The 16,060-nt window shown below is 43.4% G+C and overlaps 1 protein-coding gene across 10 annotated transcripts in view; it reads right to left on the bottom strand.

Moving 5' to 3' along the window:
- CFLAR (CASP8 and FADD like apoptosis regulator) overlaps nt 1-13,913 on the bottom strand; it is a 45,000-nt gene extending 31,087 nt beyond the window's left edge. The window contains exons 1-2 of one of the 10 annotated variants that reach the window (XM_045806476.2): nt 13,517-13,907; nt 3,829-3,961 (exon numbers count right to left, since the gene is read on the bottom strand). The gene's annotated coding sequence lies outside the window, so the exon portion shown is untranslated. The other 9 variants (XM_045806478.2, XM_045806471.2, XM_087862615.1 and 6 more) reach the window with 9 other exon arrangements.
- Between the last annotated feature and the right edge of the window lie 2,147 nt (nt 13,914-16,060).

The raw sequence follows: 16,060 nt of genomic DNA, 5'->3' as shown, positions 1-16,060 counted from the left end.
ACTCAGCAAGAGAACTGGCACGCTGTCTTCCCTCTGTACTAATGGAGGTATAGTTTGGCAGCAAAATCCAAATTACTCAGTGGTAGCATCTGGCATATTCAGAAAAAAATATCAAAAGGAAAACTACAGATCCCGTGCTGAGTCAGTCCAACCTACAGCAAAATACCAGTGTGTATGTTAGGGTGGTGTTGAGGCAGTTAATTGTAGCTAAAGGTGACAGGCACTTGAGAAAGGGAAGCATGGAAGGGAGAAGTAGGGTTAGGGTCCAAGTAATCACTACTTTGTTGGGGTTTCTTTTAATCCCAAACCAAGACATTAACATAAAAATCACTCTCAAACTAGGGAAGCCTATGAGATCTTCAGAGGCAAACTCAAAACTACCCCATAAGGCTACCTTCACAACCCAGGGCATAAAAGACATCCATTCCGCTGGAGGCAAGTTCCCGCTCAAAAATTGCCATGCAAAAAAAATAAAAATCACCATGACAGTAGACAACACAACTAAAATTCACATCTGAGGAAACTGCATCTGAAATAATTTAAATAAATATGAAAACGTTCAAGAAAATAAGGAAAACTTCTGCAATACGCCAGATCAATGCTTCTGAGTCAGCGGCAGTTTTGCCCCTCAGAGGACATTTGATAGTGTCATGAGACATTTTTGGTCATCGGGCCAGGGATGCCGCTAAACATCCCTTGATGTACATCCTTCACAACAAAGAATTATCCAACTGCAAACACCAGTGGTGCCAAGATTAAGAAACGCTGCGCTAGATAATCTGAAAAACTGGCTATAATAGACGCCCAAATGAATTTATAAATTTACTAGAAGTCCAATCAAAAAATTAAAAATAATTTGCCATGGACTGTGGCAAGCTGATTTTAAACCTAAGTGAAGGAGCAGAAGGCCCAAGAATAGCCAATACAAGTTTTTAAGAACAACCGGTTGGAAGAAGTTGCCTTACCAGATATCAAGATTTTATACAAATGTATTTGGCACCGGGATATATAACCAAGCAACCAAGACACAGGTGAGAACTCGGAAATCAATCCACACACAGATGACTGAGGGGGTCCTGCCAATCGATACAGAAAGGACATTAATGTCCAGAAATTGTGCTGGGACAACTGGTTATTCAATACATAAAGGGGGATATTGGAAGCCTTTCCTTACATCGTTTATAAGTCAATTCCATTCGTACTAAAATCCTGGATATAAAAGTCTAAATGAAAATCTATAACCTCCAATTACAAAAAGATTTTGTAAGATAAAAAGCAGGCATCCTTTTAAAAATGAAAGAGACTAAGCACAGACAGAGAAGACAAATGCATCATATTTAATTAACAAAGAATTTGTATCCAGAATATAGAGAGCATTTCTACTGGGGCGCCTGGCTGGCTCAGTCAATAGAACATGTGGCTCTTGATCCAGGGTTGTGGGTTCCAGCCCCACATTGGGTGTAGACATTACATAAAAATAAAGTCTTGAAAGAAAGCATTTCTGCAAATCAGTAAGTATAGGACAAGCAACCCAAAGGAAAAAGACGCAACAGGCACTTCCCAGAAGAAAAAACCCAAATAGCTACTAACCATATGAGAAGATGTTTGAGCCAGAATAGTAGTCAGAGAAATGCAAATTTAAACTACAATGAGGTATTATTTCACATCAGTTAAATGCTAGTATCTGTTACCAAATGTCAGAGAAATATAAAATCTCCAACGTTACTGGAGGAATCAAAAATTAGTACAGCTACTTTGAAGAACAATTTGGCAATATCTGATAAAGATAAAAACATACATTACTCTATGACATGAAGATTTCATTCCTAAGTAAATATCCTTAAAACCTCTCAGACAGGTATACCAAGGCACATACACAACGTTTCTAGCAGCAGTGGATATTATAGCAAAAAGAAAGAAAGAAAGAAAGAAAGAAAGAAAGAAAGAAAGAAAGAAAGAAAGAAAGAAAGAAAGGAAGGAAGGAAGGAAGGAAGGAAGGAAGGAAGGAAGGAAGAAAGAAAGAAAGAAAGAAAGAAAGAAAGAAAGAAAGAAAGAAAGAAAGAAAAGAAAAGAAAAGAAAAGCAAAACCATCAACCATTCTAAAAGGCTATCAAGAAGAGACTGAATAAAATGTTATAGTCCGGGCAACCCTGTCAGGACCCCTCTCACTCTTGAGAGCTTTTTCTGTATCTTCACTTAAACTTCTATCACTTTACTAAAAATAAAATAAAAATAATAAAAATAAAATAAAATGTTATAGTCCTTTATGGAACACTATACAGCCCTGAAAATGAATGAACCAGAACTACACGAATCTCACAAAAAAAACAACAAAGCAAATATTTTTGCTGAAGCGGAAAGCAAGTTGCTAAAGCATATATACCATATGATTATTTTACATTAAAATCCTAAATGTTAAAAAAATACCATATACTATTCAGCAATGTGTGTGTGTGTGTGTAGTAAAAATATGAAAACACACATAGTAACAATAAATGCTAAATTCAGAAAAGTGGTTTCCATTATAGGATGAATAGAACGTGACTAGATAAAAATGCACAGGGGGAATGACTGAATTTGTAACATTTTACTTTATAAGCTGAGAAATAGCTATACAGACATCAAAATAAATGAACCTTATACCACATTCTCTGACCACAGTACAATAAAATTAGAAAACAATAATAAACCAAAGGGGAACCCTGTAGGCTTTCTTTTTTTTTTTTCCTTAAGACTTTATTTATTTATTTAAGAGAGAGAGAGAGAGAGAGAGAGGACACAAGCGGGGAGGGGCAGAGGGAGAGAGAGAAGCAGACTCCCCATTGAGCAGGAAGCCAGACATGGGGCTTGATCCCGGGAGTCCAGGATCATGACCTGAGCCACTGACTGAGCCACCCAGGTGCCCCACCCTATAGATTTTCAAACTAAGAAATTACTTTGTCCTTCACACCCAGCCTTTATCCGTTCAGTTAACATGTACTGTATAAAGAAAATACAAGTGTGTGGGAGAAGAGGAGGAGAGGCAGAGCACGCCCCGTGGAAACCATCTCACAGCATTCAAAATACTTTTAGAGCTTCCTTGGTGTATATATAGACAAATATTAGAACAAGAAAGCCTAGAGGCACCCCCAAAGTTATCCTCCAAAAGAACATGTCAGATTTTATTTAACATGCTACAAAAACGGGGGAGAAGGGGTTAGGAGGGGGTGGCATGTAGAATGAGTTCTTTAGAAGTTCTGAGAAAGGACGGTGCACGGCACTTCCCAGCACCCCCTCCCCGGGTTGCCTAGCTCCACACTCCACTCACCTCCTCAGAAGTCACTTGCTTCGCCTCCCTCTACTGAAGGACAAAGGGGTATTCCAAGCCCAACTCTTTTTCTTTCCAGTCCTCCTGGCTGATCAATATTCTGCCAGTTTTGTTTCGCTCTACTGTTTTAAGCAGTTCACCTTCCCTCGTCAGACAAAACTGGCATCTGGGTATGTTTTCTAAAATTTGTAAGAAATCCCCCTCTTCTTTCCTCCCCTCACTGGCAAATTCTAGTTTAGTAATTGTCTCCCCTTTCTTTTCCACACCCACACAAACTCTCCACTCTCTCTGCTTTAAATTGTCCCCAATCTTCACAAGCAAAGCAACTAAACCTGAGATCAGTTCTAGTTTCATTTCTCAAGTAGGAGTCATGGAACGGTTGCTACTTAACACCAAACAAAGGCGATGTCATCACTGTTAATATCCACAAGACTGTCTAATAGAAGGAGAGGTGCCAGGTTCTAGAAACAGAAAGCAGTCCAGGTATTTTCAGTAGAAATACATTTAATATGGATGCTTACAAAACTGTAGCAAGGGCTGGATGAAAGGGTTCTTGCCTGGGCTTCTGAGAAAAGCTCCTATAGCACCCTGGAAGATCTTGTCTCAGCCAGGGCAGTGGGGAATCGGGGCCGTCACTGGGAGCGCTGGGCTCACCTGCGTGGAAGTGACCCAGAGATCAGAAAGCAGTCAACCAACCCAGCTGCTTCCAACACCTCCAAATTTGGTAACTGGACACCATAACACTGCTGCCCAAATCCCTACCTCACCACCATCATGCTTGCCAACAGAGAAACTAAGAAAAGCCAGCTATTGGCCTCTACCTCACTTCTGTTTACAGATCTTACCTCAGTGCACCAAGTTGGCAGAATTTAGTTCCCATCCCAGCTGTAAAGGAGTCTTGGAAATGAAGTTTGTAACTTTCCAACCTCTAGACAGAGATGAGAATGGGTCCTGACCACCAGCTGACATTAGCTGCCACAGAAGGATCATCTAGGAGGACACCCACATCTTTGTGGTTCAATCCTGTGCAAGGACCCCAGTGCCCGTCTCATCGTAAGCATGTTGTCAATATTTGTTGAATGAATCAATGAATAAAAGGAGTTTCACAAGTTGCTACCACATAATGACCTCACTTCCTTTTCTCCCCAGACTAGACCTAGAGCACAGGGGAACTCTCTCTGACCAGCACCTCCGATTATCTTGCCCTTTGCCTTCTGCCCACCAGCTGCGCAACACTTTCGGTATATGACTGGTCCTGGCTTGCCAGGACTTTCCAGTCTTAGCAGTGGAAGTCCTGTCTGTGTTCTCAGGACGCTCCTCAGTCCCAGGAGTCTCAGGATGGTTGGCCAACCCAGCACCCCATCTTTGGATGGTGAGCCTCCTCCACTCATACGTTTAGAGTAGCAAGTCATGCTGAGGAGAGGGGCAAAGATCACACCAAATACTTGTGGCTTTCGAGCGGAGCTGGCCCCTTGTGGCTTTCAAGCTGAGCTGGCCCCTTACTGCTGCTCAGCGATTGCTTTTACAGGACCTTGGTCAGCTCCTTTCCCACGTCTGCCTGACAGCTCCCAACTTCATGGGTTTCTTGTACCTTAACACCACCCACTGGTGCTATTTCTCCTCGGTTGAACTTGACATTTATCAGGAGTAAGTTCCCACGATCTTCCACCTTCCCACTGTGGGGCCAGCACCTGCTGTTCCTCACCTTGCCAGGACCATCCACTCCCCTTGTGCCCTCCTGTCTCCATGAGCCCCTACAACTACTCTTTCATCAACCTCTCTCTACCTCCAGCTTATAAACATGTTCAAGTCTCTCCTCTTAAAAAAAGAAATAAAATGAAAATACCCTTAAGCCTGAGATCCCGAGGCCAACCACCCTTTCACTTTATTTCCCTTCATGTAAAGCTGGAACCTCATAAAGGAAGAGTCTGCACTCAGTGCCTCAACTCCTACAACTTCAATTCACTCAATATGCTGCTACCTGCATCCTCCCTCTCACAGTACCCTTTACAAAATGACACTCCCTACGGAGCCATACTGGAACTGAGGCCAAAGAAAAATCTGTAAACTGATGCTGTGTCTATTTTAAATTTTGATATTTTGTTCATTGTGAATTTTCTGCATGAATGTCAATTTTTTCAAAATATTGTGCTAAAATATTATTTATCTTAATTATTGAGTTGAACACCCCTCCTTAAATGTTGTGCCTGAGGTGAGTGCCTCACTCTGCTCACCCTAGTGTGCCAGTCCTGCCGACATTGCTCTTATAGGGGACTTGGTGACCTTGTGGTTACATCCAAGGTCAGTTGGAAGTTCTCTTTTACCTGGGCAGTCTATCCCATCTGATGCTGCTGATTAATCCCTACTGGAAACTCCTTTGGCTCACCTCACACCACTATATTCACGCAGTCTTCCCCTAACCTTCTCTGACTCCTCAGCACCCTCCTTCTGCTCCTGTTCCTTAAATGAGGGTGTACCCTAGCATCTATCTCTTACCCAGACTTTTCTCCTGGCCTTTCTGTTTTTCCTGCCTATGGTCTCAACCCCTCCAAATCAATCTCCTATCAGAATGAACTTTCTGAAATTCATGCTTGAACTAAGTTATTTTCTTAATTCAAACCTTCCAATGACTCCTCATCTCCCATTGCAGGTTCCAATTTTCTTTGCATTCAAGGACTCTTGTGGTCCAGCACCTGCCCTCATCTCTCATTAACAGACACTTTGCACATCTGGCTTCAACCTAATCTCAATACAGAGTTCTTTCCCATGCCTCTATGCCTTTGCCTGCACTACCTTTTCCCACTTACCTGTCCAGCAAAACCCTTCTCAGCTTTTAGGGCCAGCTGAAGCATCTCCTACTGTGTAAAGCTTTCCTGGGAAGAGCCCACACAGACTTGGCCAGCAACTTCTTTGTATCATCACAGTACGATGGACATAACTCCCAGTACCTATTGGCCCCAGCAGGTAACAGTAAAATGTGGTTAACCTAAGTCAGGTTTCTCAACCTTTTTCACAGAATGTCAAATTTGCCTCCAAACCATCTGGTATCCGAAGCACATGACATTCTCTGTTATCAGTAACACAGCCACCAGCATGACTAGTTCCCATCATACCTTAATCTATCCAAAAACATACTGAATCCTCCATTCTTTGCACAACTTCTCTGCCTAAAGCGAAGTCACCGCATGAACAGGAAATCAAGCATGGCCACAGTATAAAAGCAAATGTAACTTCCCAGCAACACCACCAAACCGGACCAGTCATATACTGAAGGTGTTGCAGAGTTGGTGGTCAGGAAGCAGCATGCAAAGCCGGAACTTTCAGGTGTCTGGAAATCCCCACTGAAACATGAACATCAAGTCCCTCAGAGAGTCACCCAGAGGACTCTAAAAAGATCAAGGAGAAGGGGTTACATGATCCTGGGCAAAAGAGGATGTGGCTATCTCACGGGAGTTGTGTGAAGTCATCCTGAACCAAAGAGAAGCCATCTTCTCCTCCACACACGTACAGAATCGGTAGACGTGGGCTGTGTGTTTAACAATTCAAGCAGCTAATATAATGAACCCATCTTTCCTCTCCCACCTGAGGCATTTTAAACCTAAGAAAGTGCATGAAGGGGCATTTTGCACAACCCCCCCCCACACACAGATATTTAAAATGAGGTTTATAAATAATAGATCTATAAATAATAGATCATCACGTGGTTCCTGATTTCTGGAATGCTGCAGATTACCTAGATGACCACATACCAAGCATAGCCATAAACACTTCCCAACTTGAGAGGTTACTGACCATTATTATGCATCGGTAGCTAAAAATACACACAAAAACATTATTTGGCTTCACAAGCCATGCATTTCAATTATAGCAAATTGCCCACAAAAAAAATAGATAATCTTAATTATAAAATGACATAAAATTAGAAGATGTTTTTATAAAATTTTTTAATGGGGCTCAGTCCCATGACTCTCGGGGAAGCTCCCACAAATGCAAACATAACATTACCTCCAATCGCCTCTCTGTTGCATAACAGTTGCATAGAGGTTGCAGAAAATGAGAGAATGAAAGAACTACAGAGAGAGAAAGGATCTAGATGGAGAGGAGAGTATGAATCAATTAATTAGATACAAAAACATAAGCAGAATCACCAGGGTCAATAGAAGTAAATCCATTCAATGCAATGGCCCACTCCATCTTTTTTTTTTAAAGACTTTATTTATTTATTTATTTACTTGAGAGAGAGAGTGAGAGAGCACAATCAGGGGAAGTGGTAGAGAGAGAGGAAGAAGCAGACTCCCATCTGAGCAGGGAGCCTGACGCACGGCTTGATCCCGGACCCCAGGATCATGACCTGAGACGAAAGCAGACGCTCAACCAACTGAGCCACCCAGGAGCCCCATGGCCCATTCCATCTTAACCAAAGTTAAATTTCCATGAGGAGCAAACTTCTCCTACATAGCCCCAGTACCCAAGAGTATCTCCCCAAGAAGATCTAAGAGTTCTGCCCAACTCGTAATTTAACTCATGACAAATAGATATCTCAATGTTCTCTGGACAGGGCTTTTTCTATCCCACCTCCTTGTTCAAGCATTTGCCTCCCTTTGGAAAGCCCCTCCCCTCTTCACAGTCTCTGTCTACTGAAATTCTGTCCCATCTTTCAAGGCTTCTCTTCTATAAGCTTGTCTTGATTTCTAAGTCAGGTCATTTCCTGCTGCTTCGTAACACTCTTTTTTACTCTCTTCTGACATTTATCTAATTCCAGTTGGGTATCTACCATATGCGGTAAGGTCCTTGAGGATAGGTAGGTTCTCATTCATCTTTATTATGCTGTGGTGAACCCTGGCCAGCCCTGACAAGTTCACCCTCCCAAGAACAGACTGGTCATCATTACACAGCTCCAGCAGGCCCACACATGTGTGATGCCTACTCATCCTTTCGTAATCTACAATGAAGCAAGATGGAGCTGGTGTTGGCATAGATATCATATTTGGAACCTGGTTGTTAGATCCAGGAAACAGATTGTGAAAGGAAGGTTTTGCAAATATAAGAGATAACAATACTATTGTTTAAGAGTGGCTTACAGTGTGATTGTAAGAGGCCTGATGAGCCTCCATGAAGGGCTTCCTAGGACCTGACAGGACCTCATCTTCAACAGGCAGAATACAAGTTCTCTAGTCAAACTCAGTGGACATCCCCTGGCCTTTTAACAAAAGGTCTATCTCACTCTGCCTTTAGCTAAAATTTTATCCTTTGCACTTAAAATAATTTCTAAAACTCTAAGATTAATGTGTCAAGATTTTCAATTTGACCAAACCTCTAGGCCGGTCCTCTGCATGTGGTATAATTCTCTCAGGCTGGCCTCAAAAGTGCATAAATTTAAAGAACTACTTCCTCAAATAGGATATCATCAAAATTACTAATTCCTCGTATGAGATGGTGTAAGTTTCAGACACAACTAACTGTCCATGAGCTATCACTATATTCACTCATGTGATTAAGAAACAGTCACAGGACAGTGTGAAGCATTTACTGCATTCATCAATTTACTCTGAGGCTTCAATTTCCTCCACAACAACAAAAGGCAACAGGCAAAGCTGAGTTTGAGCAAGATTCCAAATTTTAATGTTTCAGCAAAGCCTGGGTTCAGAGACCAGATCTTAGTTCCAAGTAGTGCAAGGGAGGGCTGTGACCTCAGTTCTCTGTAGGTCATCTTTACCACCATGCAACCCCAATCAGGAAAATACACAACCCTTCTCAAGGTTTTCATCAGACGAATCACAAAGGTCTCAAGAAACAACCCTATCTGTTCAAGGCATCAATTATGCCACACTAAAATAAAACATTTAGCAGACATTTCTCTGCTCTGAAGCCCATCTATACAAGACTAGCTTGAATTAAACATTCAACCTAGCAGGTATAGCTTGCTCAGTTCATACAATGGATTCTCCGAGGCTGGCCATCAGGAGATAGTCCTGATCAAAATCATAAGCTACACATAATACTGCAGATATAAAGCCTTGCAATTCTTCCTGTATAGCATTCTTTTTTCTAACTATAAAAAGCACTACTTGCATGCTATAGGAAAATCTGGAAAAGAAGAAAATAAAAATTCCCCATTTGCTTCAATCCCATCACTATCTCTGGTACCTATTTAACTATTCCCACCTCCTGATCTCCTTCCTGCTCCCTCTTTCTAGGTTCTTTGACATTCCTGTTGACAATCCAGCTTCAAAGATTCCTTGACAATTCAGCTGAAAAAGACAGACTCAGTAAATTCAGATGCTCAGTAAATGCTGAATGAAGGGATTCACTTATTATTGATTTATTTTATTCAACTTTGAATCAAGCTTTGGTCATTCTTGCAAGGAATCTGGTTCATTCACCAGATAGTATCCAAGCAAGATGTCGTGTGCCTACTCTTTAAAACAAAATCATTGATTTTAAAAAGCTATACTTTTTGAAAGCTTCGAGTAAAATCCAAAACCAAAACCAAACAAAAAAGATCTGGTAAGCTAAAAGGAAGATCCAAAAAGAAGATTAAAAAAAAAAAATAGCTCAAGAATTTGACAAGCAGATAAGGAAGCTTTGGTTCCCACTTGTAAAATCAGATGATAGACTGAAGCAATTAGCCTGAGGAACATTTTAAACCTTGCGGCAAGTAGCTACAAGAGAATTTTTTAATTACACTGAAAAACTTAAGTATACAGACATTAACCTAAATAAAATGGGTTAATTTCTCCAGCTGAAGAGTTCCCTGCAGAAAACACAGAGCATCTTGAATATATAAATGAATGTGGAATCACATGGGTAAAGGTTAGTTCTTAACCGTAAGTACTGAACTACCAAAGATGACAACCCAATGAATAGAATAAGAGGAAAACAACGAAGAAGCTGTTTGTTTGTTTTGCACAAACACTTAAGTGGCCAAATAAAGACAAAGTGGCTAAAAGCAGAAACCATCAGAGAAAAGAAGCACTTTTATCTGGAAAGAAAATATTAAAAATATGTGTGTGTGTGTGTATATATATATATATATTCATTCATATGTACATGGGGTCAAAGAAGAATGACTTCTCTAGACCCAGAACTGAAGGAAAAAAGACACTGGAGACATATGAACAAGCAAATGAATTAAGTGTGAAATTGTGGATACACACATTCTCAAAAACAAGAAAAGTGGTAATTAGGAAAAGAAAATCTCTCATTAGAAACACTGACCCCAGAGGGGAGTGAAATTCCATCTGAAAAAAGAAGAGATGTTAAAAGAAAAAAAAAAAAAACCAGTTCTGAAATGCAATTGAAGAAACAGCATCATACAAAATAACAATATATATATTATATGTATATATAATATTTAAAAGTCTGTATTTGAGTGCATAAAATGTCTGGAAAAAACATTAAGCTTCAACCTTCCATTATCTTAGGGAGTAGACTCCTAAGGGCTCTATTTACTTTGCATATATTTTAACACAGATAATTATAATACAACTTCACTGAAAAGTTTTTTAAGAAAAGCATTACAATACGGAGTGTTAAGAGCAATTCTATGGTAAGTGTAAAGACAGCCACCAAGTGTATGAAAGTAGAGAGGAAGGGAACATGTGGTGGTGGCTTATAGTAAGGAAAGCAAGAATGAGCCCGAGTACACGTTGCCCTCTGTTACCTGTCATTACTTCTCCAACATGGCCCAAACGTCTTCCTCCCAGTCTTGGCTGTCAGTGGTCCCTGTCTAGGCTGCCTTGCATCTAAGTTACCAGTGTAGGTAACTTTTCTCAGTCTCCCCCAACCACTCTGTGAGCTTCTTGGGGAAGGAAACAAGTTCAGATCCATCTCTATGTCCCCAGCACCCAGAACTCAGCCTGGCCCACAGGAGCTCAATAAATGTTGGTAGGATTACATTTAATCAAAGGGAAGGAGGCAGTTCAGTCCATGAACACGAGTTTAATTAGCCTCTGCGGCCCTACAAGGAAGAAATAACCAAACGGAGTCCATTCCTGAGATTTAACTGATATGCCTGGTGACTTGGAACTGATGTAGGTGAGTCCCCAGGAGGCTCCAAAACAGGCCAGAAGGGCTAAAAGCGGTTCAATCCATTTCTGGAAGGGATCAGGGGCAGTGCCCTTACACCCCCAGAGCCCAGGCGACTCCAGCACGGGGGCGCAGGTCGAGAGAGGAGAGACGGACAGGATTCTTAGTCTACTCACGCCCGGGCAGCCCCGGCTCTTCCCGCTGGATCTCGGGCAGGAGCGAGACCCACCGTGAGGGACCTGCAGCTCCGGAAAACCGGCGTTGGGAGTACTCCGAAACTGGAGGGGAGCGTCGCACCCATCAACAGGTGGACTCTCCAGATTGCTTCCGGGAGCCTCCTCCAGCTAAGTCCCTGTGCGTCTTTTCCAGGCAGCCCACGAGAGACTTAAGGCTCGAGAACCCTCCGCCCCCGCACCTAAAAGAACTCCACAAGGGTACACCCGCGGCTGTCCCGAAACTCTCCCTTGGGTAGGCAAAGGGCCACGTGGAACTCAGGGGAATTACGTGCTGCTCGCGGAGAATGAGTGGGTGCTGCGGCTGCGCCCCACCTACGCGCTGAGGGCGAAGTTGTGACTCCCGCGCGCCCCAGAGATAAAACCTATTTCCGCTGCAGCTTCCAGTAGGCCCCCTGCCACCGCTGAAAACTGCCTGAAGCGTACGCTCCCACCTGCTCCCCCCACCCCGCAGTCATGCAAGACTCCCAGGGGGCAAGGTGCACCCCACTCCTGCAGACGTGTAGGCGGATTCACCTTCGAAAGCGGGTGCAAGCTAGTAAGTAATACAGTGTTAAAGAGAAGTGCAAATGCCAGTTACAAACAGAAATAGAAAACGTTTAGTCGTTAGAAAAAGCCATTTTAATCAGGACATCCATCCCAGAAGCTGTACAAATGTTAGCATGAGAAGTGAAAACTTCTGTACGGCATTCAAAATTCCCTTCCAAACCCGAGTCTTTTCTTTTGTTTTCTTTGTAATTTTGGAGTCAAGCCGAATTTTCTCCCAGTGAAACTTTTTTGTAAGATTATTTAGGGGAACTACTAGAGGGAAAATACCAAAAATTCTGTTCCTCTTATCTGAAATCTCTTACCTAAAGTAGGTCAAGCCCACCAGAGCCCAGCCTTAGATTATCAGGGTCGTCGGTGTCCAAAATGCTTGACATACTCTCTCTATTGGGACTAAAGCCTCATTGCGTAAATAAATTTCAAATGTCAACAAATGAAAATAATTCGAGAGGGCTTTAGAGTGCTTACTAACCCACGCCCTACTCATTTCCTGTTCCCTAGAACCAAAAACAAACCTCACAGGCCTTTGTTCTATTGCATTCCACTGTTAACGTTTTAAAACACCATGTCCTTCTGTCCCAATCTGGATATCATCAAGCAGAGTATCTTGAAATTAACTTAACATTTCCCAGATTTTTTTGTGAAGGAGAGGAAAGGCGGGGAGGAGGGAACAAGTCTATGTTAAGGCTTTACGAAAATCTTACCAGTTATTTCCAAACTTCAGCAAAGAAGTTTCCTTGCAGTTTGCAAAATATGTGTTACACTGCTATGAAAAACAACCCTGACCTATTTCACCAGGCTATTGCAATACGGTAAAAATTCCAGCCAGGCCGGCTACTACCGCGGAGACACGTAATCATGCAGGACAAGTCTTCTTGCTCATCATCTTTTCCAAAGGACGCTGCCGAACCGTTTGAACAGTTTGCCCCAGGAATTGAGCAACTCTCAGGGTGATTTTAAGCAACGTTTACTCGTCCTCTGGAGTTTCAGTGTTGGGCAAGGGTTCTGTGGCCCGGTGGGCGGGGGTGCTCCGAACAGCACCCCGGACTCCTGCAGCCTCCCGGGGCCCACCTGCGATCCGTGGTGCGGGAGAACAGGGTGGCGGAGCAGGTCGGTCTGGAGGTTTGTCCCGGGGCTGCCGTCCCCTCCCCGCCCCCTGAGCCTGCCCCTGCCCCACAAACAGCAAATAAGGACCCTAGCAGATTGAGTCATCTGCCGGAAGGCCCACTCCCCCTAACCCCTGCCAGGTTTAGCCCGCCCCAGGAGAGTTCCGGGTAGAGCTAGTCCAGGAGTAGCTGCGAGGGGCGGGAGAGGCGGCACCCACCCCCCACCCCGCCCTCCAGCGTAGGGTCTGGGACCTAGGGAGGGTGGGGAGCCAGGGGAGCAAGCACTCGGCACGTACCGTCCTGCTCACCGGGGGGCTCTTCTTAGGGCAGCGACCTATCAGGCTTCGCGGACAACGCCTGAAATTCGCCAGCAAGATGAGGAAAAGGAAACTGAAAGTCTAAGCCGACTAGCGGACGTGGTGCCTTCCAGCCCAGTCCCGCCTCCATTTGCCTTTCTCACTCGACTTCTCTGGGCTTTCTTCTTATGCTGAGAAAGTTTGATGGCCTACCATTCACTGTGTTAGGCCCAGAGGCCTCGACACCCCATGAGGGAGCAGAAAGCTAGCTAAGGACAAAGCAGAAGCTGACACCCCACAACCCCCTCCCCCAGATGGGATATGTGTGACATTCCTCAGGCACTCCTGGCTGTCCTAAAGCTAGGGAAAGGAAAAACAAATCGTTACCTTATAGAGATCACAATCCTGCAAGACTGGAGTCTCCCTCGGTTTACAAAGGTCTTAGCAATTTGTAAGAATAAAGCATTACTATCAATAACCTAGCTTCCAGAAGGAAATGTATATACAGTTAAATGTGCTTACAACCTGCCGCCCATTGACAGATACTTGAAGCCGGCAAGGTGTAGTGCTCCTCTGGGAAGTTCCCAACTATCTTACTGTTAATGCCTTGCTAGAGGGAAAAACCTTAGCTTGACGATGGCAAGGCCTCCAGGTATCCCAGGAGTCTTCTTTAACATATGAAAACTCTTTGGAAACCTCCCTTCTCTTATATAATCAGCCGCACCTCACGAACCCAGGGCAGCTCTTTCTGTTCTGTCCCCGTTCTTTAATAAACCCCCATTGTGCACCAAAAACGTCTCAGGAGTTCTTTCTTGGCCCTCGGCTCCAGACCGCACTCCAAGGAACCTCACCTATATGCCAAAACCCCATTCCAAAACTCTCGCTCAGCCTCCAATGAGTCCCTTTGAATTAAAACACTCCTGTGCCACAGCCAACCAGCAGTTAATACCCTCTTACTGTGTAGGGGAGAAAATCGTCACCCCAAAATGTCCCTTTGGCATGTGGATTACTTTAGGTGATTATTTTTAGGAAACAAAAGACTCTGGAAAAACTTGGACCCTCCCTGTACCTGTGTAGAAGAATATAGATCGAGGACCTGCTCTGGGAAGGGAGCTGTCTGACCATAGTTAAGTACAGTATAATATGAACTAGGGGTTTTAGATAGGGAAGAATTTAGCAAAGTTAAAATTCCTCTCTAGGTGCCATTGTCTCTGTACCGCCAGCAAACATTTGTTTACCAAACACTGACTCTTTCATCTTCCTGTGAATTGTCTTCCTTCCCTTTGAAGTCCCAGACCTCCGACCCCTTCTCCTTACCTCCGGATAGCAGATAAGCCTCGACTGCCTGACTGCCTGAAAGGTGGGCAAATAAATTTTATATTCTCTTGTTAATCTGTCATATACCAATTTAATTCTTAGGCCAGACAAAAGAACCTTGAAGGGTAAAGTGAATTTGTCCTATTTCTCAGTAACTGGATATGCTATGAACCCAGGGTGTTTGTTTAAAGTAGTTATACTTGTCATAAGGAGCGAGCAAGCACCTCTAGTGTTTGTTATCAATGCATGGGAATAATAAATAGCAAATGTGAAAGCACTTTATATTTTAATCTATTTTTTCCTAGTAACCACTTTCTTGTGTGTTTTTTTTTTTAATTTCTTAACTTTTCAATTCAATTTAAGCTTATAAGGAAAGTTACAAGAATAATGCCAAGAGATTAACTGCTGGCATAACTGCATGAGCTCAGGTGACCCACTCCCTAGTGAAACTGATGAAAATTATTTATTTTTTGTTTTTTAGAGTGAGAAGTCGCCTATGTGTCAGGTGGGAGGAGGGAGGGGGAGAGGGAGAGAGAATCCCAAGCAGGCTCCACTCTCAGCGTGGAGCCCATCTTGGGACTTGGTCTCATGACCTGACTGAGATCACGACCTGAGCCGAAATCAAGGGTCCTACTGAACCACCCAGGCACTCCTGATGAAGATCATTTTAAAACGAGCAAACAACAATCGTTTAAAGCCTTGGAAATAGTCCTAAGAGAAAATAGCAAATGAAGAGACATCTACTCAAGAAAATCCATGAAAATTTGATAAGAAAAATGAATGAGAATCTGTGGTATTTTGATCAAGACCACTTGATCCTCCCAACTCAGCAGAGGCCAGTCTGCTGCAATCAAGAACACAGGGCCTCCTCTCCCCACAATCCCAGTGGGAGGAACAGGACATCAGCAATGCTCACCCTGCCCCTAGCTACCCGATACTAAGGCTAAGTCCAGGGTAAGAGTGGGTGAGAGATGGAGGATCCTCTTTCCATCCAGCCCACTCATGAACAGAGGATTCGCCCTGGCCGGGAATGCTGGACTACTGCGGTCCCGATCACCCTGCCTTAGCTTCTACAGTGGTGGTTCTGTTGCAGGATTTCTTTTCCTTTAGTGCCTGAGGTTCTTGGTCACGCCGATTCCAAGAATGAAGAGGTAGACCGGAGGAAGAGTGGTGGGCAGCAAAGCAAAGTTGATTGAGAGAGGAAGCTCCCGAGTAGGGAGGGGACCT

This window comes from Ursus americanus, chromosome 1 (assembly GCF_024610735.1).
Source record: "Ursus americanus isolate L20-20 chromosome 1, mUrsAme1.1.p, whole genome shotgun sequence".
Lineage (NCBI taxonomy): Eukaryota > Metazoa > Chordata > Mammalia > Carnivora > Ursidae > Ursus > Ursus americanus.
This window is presented reverse-complemented; position numbering and strand designations above follow the sequence as displayed.